This window comes from Xenopus tropicalis, chromosome 7 (assembly GCF_000004195.4).
Source record: "Xenopus tropicalis strain Nigerian chromosome 7, UCB_Xtro_10.0, whole genome shotgun sequence".
NCBI classification, from domain to species: domain Eukaryota; kingdom Metazoa; phylum Chordata; class Amphibia; order Anura; family Pipidae; genus Xenopus; species Xenopus tropicalis.
In genome coordinates this window covers 31,212,552-31,220,439 of record NC_030683.2, presented here as the reverse complement: position 1 = coordinate 31,220,439, position 7,888 = coordinate 31,212,552, and positions in this window count along the sequence as shown.

Genomic DNA, 7,888 nt, shown 5'->3' with positions numbered 1-7,888 from the left:
ACTTATTCAGTTAGAAAAAGTCGGAGGAGCCACCAACAGCCAATCCGTTTCCACTCATTAAATTTCATTGGTTTATATTTAAACTGATGCAATTATTTGCTGCCAAGTATATTTGCCTTTCAAAGTTAGAAAAAGTGGGTGGAGCCAATAGCCAATCACATTTCACCTATTTACTTTCAGTGAAGAAGTGCAAAATGCTGTCAGTCCCACAATTTTTATGCCCGAGTTAGTCACTGGGGGACTGCAGTTCAAAAATAGGAAAAGTGGGTTGGGCCACTAACAGCCAATCAGATGTCACTCGTTGACTTTCAGTGGGGAAATTTAAATTGCTGCCATTCAGACACTATTAAAACCAGAGTCCCCAAACTTTGCACAGTGGTTTTGACTATATAACTGTGGTTCAAGGTTAGAAAAAGTGGGTGGAGCCAACATCAGATCAAATTTCATTCAGTGACTTCACGTTTTTCAAACCAACATGAAGTTTGTTCTCAAACTTACTTTTCTACTTCATAAATTATTATTCACCGTTCTATTGAGGTTCTTTCCTGTCCATCTACTAGTCTCTCATTTAAACCACTGCTTGATTAGGGTAAATTGGACCCTAGCAACCAGACCTGAAATTCCAGACCAGAGGGGTGCTGAAGAATAAGCTAAACCATACAAAATTCAAACCAACTGCAAATTTAAAGGTAAAGTATTCGTTTAGATTATACAAGGCGTCAAGGCTTCAACCCTGTTACTGGCATTCACACACCATTCACACCGGTTGTAACGCCCAAGAGGAGAGCCAATGGGAATAATTTGCCATTGGCTCCCCTCAGTGAGATGGAATTTCACTTGTAACACATGACAGACATGACACAAACAAGGACAACACAAGAGGCTTAAACTGCACGACTGAGTTCCACCCTTTGCTCATTAACTTAACTTCCAGGAGAATTTGCCAATTTGCCCCAGATAGGGAAAAAACCCTTGGCCTGGAAAAACTACGGAACTATATACATAACCGTTAGCTCACATTCTCTCGCACAGTCTCTCACATAAAGTTATACTTACCTGGAACTTACCTCTCTTGATGTGCCAGATGAGTGACTGCCTCTCATAATTCCAGGCCTGATGTTACCCGGCAGTCTCATACTCTGGGAGATGGAATCCCAGGAGAAGGTGGAGCTGACGGTTGAAATGGGAATTGCAAGAGATGACCTGGCCTTTGTGCAGCAGGTGGAAAAGTACTTGACGCCCACATATATGCCAACTGCCCACTCATGTTATTTCCCTGAGCTAGATGGAATAGCATGGTGTTATTATTGGCTGGCTTATATGCCATGTGGAATTTAAAAATGAAAAGCCAGGCACAATGTATTTTTCCCCTGATGTAACTTCATTATATGGCTGTAATAGCTTTTCTGCTGGCTGCATGAAAGAGAAAAATATATTTTTAGTCAACCTTATAAAATATGTACCTATTGTAAGTTACTAAATAATTGCTGTATTTTTTTTAAGAGGTCCAAATGGTGGGTGGGTTTTAATCGTGTAAAAATTAGTAGAGTTACCGTATTTTCCGGCGTATAAGACGACTTTTTAACCCCAAAAAATCTGTGCCAAAGTCGGGGGTCGTCTTCTCCGCCCAGTCGTCTTATACGCCGGAAAATAACAAATACAATCAGTAAAGAGTTTACACCACAATTAATCCCTCTATCACATTCTAAACACATGTAGCAGCACAATCATTACTATACCTATTAGCTCTCTGTACATCCCAGGGAATTAGTGTAGCACCTCCCACGACCAGGCGGCACTCAGTGCAGTAACAAAAAGTTCCTCGAAAGTCTCTCCCTTCTTCTTATTGGTTAAACGTCGCCTCTTTCTTCCCCTAAGTCGCAGTTCCTGGTTGGCTCACTATAGGGATGGGGGCGTGTCCATTGTGTGCTGTCCCTCCGCTAGGGAATCCCAGTGCAGGCAGCATGAGCGACACAGATGTTATTATCGCTTCGTGATGGAAGAGGGCAGGAAAGCCATGGGTACAGGGGAGCTAACCCAACTACTTAACTCAATCTGCACCGCTGTAAAAGCTATTTCTTCCGCCGTGCGCAAAGCTTGACTGGCCAACCTGTGAGTACTGTAATGCCCCCCCAACCAGGACCACATCTGCACGTTGATGCAGTCATCATCCGTATTTTCCGGCGTATAAGTCGGGGATCGTCTTATACGCCCAGTCGTCTTATACGCCGGAAAATACGGTAATATTCTCACCTCAAACAGCAGCACCCCTTAAGTTACCAGAGGCGGCAAAATGCTGATTTTAATGCTTAAAAGTTCCACAAACAAAACCCACTGCTTTCCGATCAACCTATTTCACTTGTCAGCACTATTCGCCCAGGGCTATAATCATTTGTGAGTTGTATTCCCCAAACATCTACTTACTGCTCTTGGCTGGAATGGGGGTTCTGCTTCTTTTTCTTCCAGCGCCACCCAATCAATGGATTCATAGAACGGGTGGCACCTGATGTCCCCTTTCAGACCAAGGCGTCGTTTAGGCTTCTTGTTTAGGAGCTAAAGAATCAATGGACAAAAACATTTAAAAAGGGATCTCGTTCTCAGCCTGAAAACTATAGGCCTGTTAGTCTGACATCAGTAGTAGGAAAGCTTCTGGAAGGGGTAATAAGGGATAGGATAATTGAATACATTGCAGTTCACAATACTATTAGTTTGTGCCAGCATGGTTTTATGCGTAACAGATCTTGCCAGACTAATTTAGTTGCCTTTTATGAGGAGGTGAGCAGGAACCTTGATGCTGGAATGGCAGTTGATGTCATCTACTTAGATTTTGCTAAAGCGTTTGATACAGTACCGCACAGAAGGTTAATGATCAAATTGAGGAATATTGGCCTAGAACATAATATTTGTAATTGGATAGAAAACTGGCTGAAGGATAGAGTACAAAGAGTGGTGGTAAATGGAACATTTTCTAATTGGGCCAGTGTGGTTAGTGGAGTACCGCAGGGGTCAGTCCTTGGTCCTTTGCTTTTTAACTTGTTTATTAATGACCTGAAGGTGGGCATAGAGAGTACTGTTTCTATTTTTGCTGATGACACTAAATTGTGCAAAACTATAAGTTCCATGCAGGATGCTGCCGCTTTGCAGAGCGATTTGACAAAATTGGAAAACTGGGCAGCAAACTGGAAAATGAGGTTCAATGTTGACAAGTGCAAAGTTATGCACTTTGGTAGGAATAATATAAACGCAAACTATCTACTGAATGGTAGTGTGTTGGGGGTATCCTTAATGGAGAAGGATCTAGGGGTTTTTGTAGATCACAAGTTGTCTAATTCCAGGCAGTGTCATTCTGTGGCTACTACAGCAAATAAAGTGCTGTCTTGTATAAAAAAGGGCATTGACTCAAGGGATGAGAACATATTTTTGCCGCTTTATAGGTCCCTGGTAAGGCCTCACCTTGAGTATGCAGTGCAGTTTTGGGCTCCAGTCCTTAAGAAGGATATTAATGAGCTGGAGAGAGTGCAGAGACGTGCAACTAAACTGGTAAAGGGGATGGAAGATTTAAGCTATGAGGTTAGACTGTCGAGGTTGGGGTTGTTTTCTCTGGAAAAGAGGCGCTTGCGAGGGGACATGATTACTCTGTACAAGTACATTAGAGGGGATTATAGGCAGTTGGGGGATGTTCTTTTTTCCCATAAAAACAATCAGCGCACCAGAGGTCACCCCTATAGATTAGAGGAACAGAGCTTCCATTTGAAGCAGCGTAGGTGGTTTTTCACGGTGAGGGCAGTGAGGCTGTGGAATGCCCTTCCTAGTGATGTGGTAATGGCAGACTCTGTTAATGCCTTTAAGAGGGGCCTGGATGAGTTTTTGAACAAGCAGAATATCCAAGGCTATTGTGAAACTAATATCTACAGTTAGTATTACTGGTTGTATATATATAGTTTATGTATGTGAGTGTATAGATTGGTTAGTATAGGTTGTGTGCTGGGTTTACTCGGATGGGTTGAACTTGATGGACAATGGTCTTTTTTCAACCCTATGTAACTATGTAACTATGTAAGAACACGTAGTAAAAAATGGATCTTTGCTAATTAAAAGAAAAGGGAGAATACATTTACATGTTAAAAGTAAAAATTCTTTAAGAACATAAAGACGATACATTCTCATAAACATATCAGATTCAGAGATCTTAAATTTAGTTTTAGCCCAGTCAATGAGGAGAAATATATTTCTGAATGTTACAATACTTCTATCCCACTGTTGCTACCCACCTTTCCCAGAAGATGTCTCAGTTCGTCATCCAGCCAATCAAATATCTCAGGCTCATAGGACGTGATGGATTTAATGAGCTCCTCGCTGTCAAAGGGCAACGTTCCGGTGGCCATTTCGTAGATGGTGATCCCAAATGACCACCAGTCTACTGCTGCATTATATTTTTTTCGATGTAGAATCTTGAAAAGAAGCGGAAAAGTAAGAAATTCTAAGTATGTCTATTGGGGTAATATTGGCAAGAAAGTTCAATGGATTCAATTGGCCATTGGGAGTATGTAGTACAGTGATTAAAGATTGCAATGCGATTGTTTCTGTTTTTTCTCGACCAATTCAAAGTTTCTGAGTATTTCTCAAAAACGTTTTTACAAAACCACTAACTTTCAAAGTTTATAAAACTTTGTAACTTTTTTAAACTAACAAAAAGCAGGCCGAGAACCATTGAGTCCTATGGAAGACTTTTCATTTTTAGAGTTTTACTGTAAAAAACACAAAGAAATACAATACTAAGTGAGATTAGTAAGACAAAGAAATAGAATAGTAAGTGAAAGCCATTCCTTTGCACATTTTCAAGGAGAAGTTAAATGCATTATTGTTTTTAATTTTACACACATTTTTAAGGGGAAGTTAAACACATTGTTTTCTATTTCACATGCTTTCAAGGGCAACTTAAACACATTATTTTCTATTTCACACGTTTTCAAGAGGAAGTCTTCTATTTTGTCAACATTCATGTGGAACTTAAACACTTTATTGTTTTCCAAAACACAAGTGAGGAAAATGAGCGCCAGTGCTCTTAACATGGCTGCTGGAGGATGTCATGTTTGGAAAAATTAAGAGGATTCATGGAAATGAACATCCGTTTCAATTTCAAGATATTTTATAAAATTTTCTTAAAACTGTACCCAAAATTCTCAAATTTTTCAATAAACTACGTTGAATATTTCTGATTAAAACAAAGCAAAATTTGAAACTTTTGTATGATCAACATACAAATTATTGTGACTTAATAAATACACCATTGGTATTGATCAAATTTACATGAGTTTCTAAAAACAAAAAAAAAAAACGATTTTTAGTAAATCTGCCCCAAAATGTGCTTTAATTCCATTTCTTACCTCAGGGGCCATGTAGTCTAGGGTTCCAGCCCAGCCAGTGGTGGTGTCTCCTGGGAAGATGTTGTGCTTGGCCAGGCCAAAGTCAGAGATTCTGACGTGTCCTTTGTGATCGAAAAGAACATTCAGGGGTTTCAGGTCTCTGTAATAAAGAGTTTAAAGGAGTTACGTAGAAGAAGACAAGGGCTGCTGATTTGCAGAGAGACCTGTGTGAGGCCTCTGCTGTAGAATGTTACAGAGATGAAGAAATCTGTACTGACCGATGGATGATCCCCTTGCCGTTTAGGAACTGCAGGCCGCAGATCATCTCAGCTGAATGGAACCTGTTTAACAGAGAAATAAATAATGGTTAAGTCAATCCTAAAATACCTTTTTTGAAAATGAAAAAGTCATTTGAATATACTTCCTACTGTCAAAATATTTGATTCTATTCTTCTTACAGGTGTAACTGGAATTAAAGGACATGTCAACCCCCCAACCAAATATGTTATCAGTGAAAGCCTCATAGCATTCTTTAAATACCTGCCACTCCGGTCCCTGAAAAGCAAACAGTGAAGCTGCAGCGATCCCTTGATGTTTCTCCCTTTGCACAGCTCTGTAACTCCCTCTCCCCCCTCCCTTCAGAATTCTGCTTGTCTCCTGGCGTGGTGCACATGCGCAGTTCCAATATGTTTTTAATGAGCATGCACACATGTGTCTATTTTGCTATTTTATTAAAGCTTCTTTAAAAAAAAAACTTTCAAGAGGTCAGGCAGGAGGGGTTATGCGCGCATGCGCATATGGAACACACGCAGAGCGCTCGATGACGTCACCCCATTTAAATGGCCACTGGGTGAAATGCCAAACGAAGAAATAAAGAATGCGGCGGTGCAGGCTGTAGGAGGAGAGTGGGGGAGTGGAACTTATGCGGTTCAGGTGGGGGTAAGGAGCCCTTTGCATTACACCCAAAATAAAAAATAGCCTTGACATCTCCTTTAAGCAATTTCCTAGAGATATTTTACTGGTACCATTTACCCCACGTGCCACTTACTGAACTCTCTCCATGTCCAACCCGCCGTGTTGCTTCAGCTCATCCTCAAGGCTGCCCCCACTGAGGAACTCCATCACATAGAAGGCGTGCCGCTGGTTACACAGACAAATGGAAAGAGTCAAAGGGGGGAAGAAATAGCACAACACTTACACAACATAGGGTAGTACCCACTCCTGTACATGCTGCACAAAACGAATAAAACAATACAATAGGAATATATGGAATCAGCTCGTTAATATTGTGGGCAGTTGATGGGTTCCCTGCATGTTGTTATTAATCTCTGCAGGCAGAATGCAGTACTGGATATATAAATCCTGCATGAACATGTATGGGGAGTGCAAGGCAAGCAGGCCGTATATAATGTGTATAATGGCATTAGGAAGGGTTTTGATACTGTCCTGTTTAATCTCTTTGGGGTTAAATATTTTGTGATGACTATAATATATATATATATATATCATAGGAAATATTTTAAATTAGATGTATGAGTTTTGATGGGCAAATCCGTCCCATTTTGCCTAAAAATTCGACACAACCACAACTTTTACCCCAGTCTGCAAACTTTTACGGCAGTTTCACAAAAAATGTTCCAATGCTGAGACATGGAATTTTGCAGCAAATTCATGCCCGACTACAAAATTCTCTAATCACTGTGTATGAGTAAGCCCCCAGTGTCAGACTTGGCCTGCTAGGGCCCACCAGAGAGCCCGTCAATAAATGCCCACTCTCACAGTAATAAGTACTGACAGTGTTAAATATAATAGGTGTCATATAGACCTATGGTGAAAATAAGAAAGGCCTAATGGGAATTGCCATTGTCTGGGGCAATAGGGCTGGTGCCCACCAGGAGATTCTTGTGCTCTGGCAGGCCAATCTGGCTCTGCATCTGTAGGACTAAATGGAAATATTGAGCCAATGTGGTACCTGAGTTTGAAAAGCGGCATAGCCTTGGCAAAGAAATTGGCACTCTCGCGAGATCTTCAGCACTTGTGCCTCAGTGAGAACTTTGCTGTAATTGATCTCATCATTTTTTCTTACGAATTTCACAGCCAAATATGGCTTCCTGTCTCGCAGAGTAGCCAACATAACCTGAGAAAGACAAGAAAAGGGTCAATATATATTATTGACTTAATATACTGTATATTATTGCCTTTTTAGAGCACTAGGCTACTCATAGTGGGAACCAATCTCTCACCTTGCCATAACCTCCTTCTCCCAGCTCAGAAAAGAAATTGTAGCTGGTCACACTCAGTGGGTTCAGCCTCGGAGATGGAGCTTGCACGCTCACTGGTCCGTCTCCTCCTATTGAAGGAAAGAGATTTTATTTACAGCCCATGGAAAAATAATAGTTAATATAACCCTAGTAGAGTTCTTTAGACACAGGTACATTTTTGTTGCACTATATCAGCTTCCTGTTTTCCTTGTACAATATACTGCACTTAATGCACCTTAAGAAAATGCTAAACCTAATAAA